The sequence below is a fragment of the Gadus macrocephalus genome, chromosome 1 (assembly GCF_031168955.1).
Source record: "Gadus macrocephalus chromosome 1, ASM3116895v1".
Lineage (NCBI taxonomy): Eukaryota > Metazoa > Chordata > Actinopteri > Gadiformes > Gadidae > Gadus > Gadus macrocephalus.
Window position 1 is genome coordinate 8215350 of NC_082382.1, and position 1351 is coordinate 8216700.

Sequence of the window (1351 nt, forward strand, 5' to 3'; positions counted from 1 at the left end):
TGTTTGTGGTGTGTGTGCCTATGCGTGTCTGTGTGGTTTGTATGTACGGTAAGTGCGGTGTGTGTCTGTGTGGTGTGTGTGTGTGTGTGTTGTGAGTGTGGTGTGCGTCTGTGTGGTGTTGTGTGTGTGTGTGTTGTGAGTGTGGTGTGTGTCTGTGTGGTGTGTGTGTGTGTGTTGTGAGTGTGGTGTGCGTCTGTGTGGTGTGTGTGTGTGTGTGTGTGAGTGTGGTGTGTGTCTGTGTGGTGTGTGTGTGTGTGTTGTGAGTGTGGTGTGCGTCTGTGTGGTGTGTGTGTGTGTGTGTTGTGAGTGTGGTGTGTGTCTGTGTGGTGTGTGTGTGTGTGTTGTGAGTGTGGTGTGTGTCTGTGTGGTGTGTGTGTGTGTGTTGTGAGTGTGGTGTGTGTCTGTGTGTGTGTGTGTGTGTGTTTAGTAAGCTTGATGTGTGTGTGAGAGCTCACACCGCCCGGCGTACCATCCTCACCGTTGGTCGAGTTGTTGTGTGTTGGTGCTGGCCAGAGATGTGTGTCTGGGACGCGGGGGTCCGCCGACGTGTCGCCGGCGAGCCAAACATGCGTCAAAGCGTGCCCTCGCACACACACATGCACACGCACACACACGCACACACACACACTCGCACACAGGCCTTTGTTTCCCCCCCCTAATGTGCTGATCAGATGTGAAGTGAGACGCTAATTGAGACGGCGAAGTATCAGTGTGGCGGGAGAGAGCCTTTAGTGACCACCGGCACATTGTGGCTGATCATTCTGTACCCTGATGGAAGTCTGCACTTATTTCATTATAATTACAAAAGATTCAATTAAAAGATTAGAATGCCTGAGGGGGGGCTGTGCTGGAAATAGATAGTGGTATCTGGTTCGGGGGGGGGGGGGGGGGGGGGGGGGGGGGGGGTTGATTGTGTGTGTGTGTGTGTGTGTGTGTGTGTGTGTGTCTTTGTGCGGGTGTGGGTGTTTTTGTGAATGTGTGTGTGTGTGTGTGTGTGTGTGTGTGTGTGTGTGGAAGATAGAGAGGAATGGAGAAGGAGAGGTGTGTGTGTGGGGGGGGGGAGGAGATAATGACATATCTGTGGTTGTGTGTGTAGTTGGAATGTGGATTTGTCAGTGATGTTGTACATCCAAGAAGCTGCTGATCCCATCAAGATAATGTCAGATAAATGTGTACGAGTTACAGGCTGGAGCACTCAGCTGGTCCAGGGTCAGCGCATAGTTAATTCTACTACAGGGACAGGAGTCTTCTGTTGTCCTACGGCTGCAGCCACGGCCGGTCGGAGAGGGAATAACTTCAACGTCGCTCATTGGAGGAAATTCCTTTACAATGGGAACATGACTCACTGAGA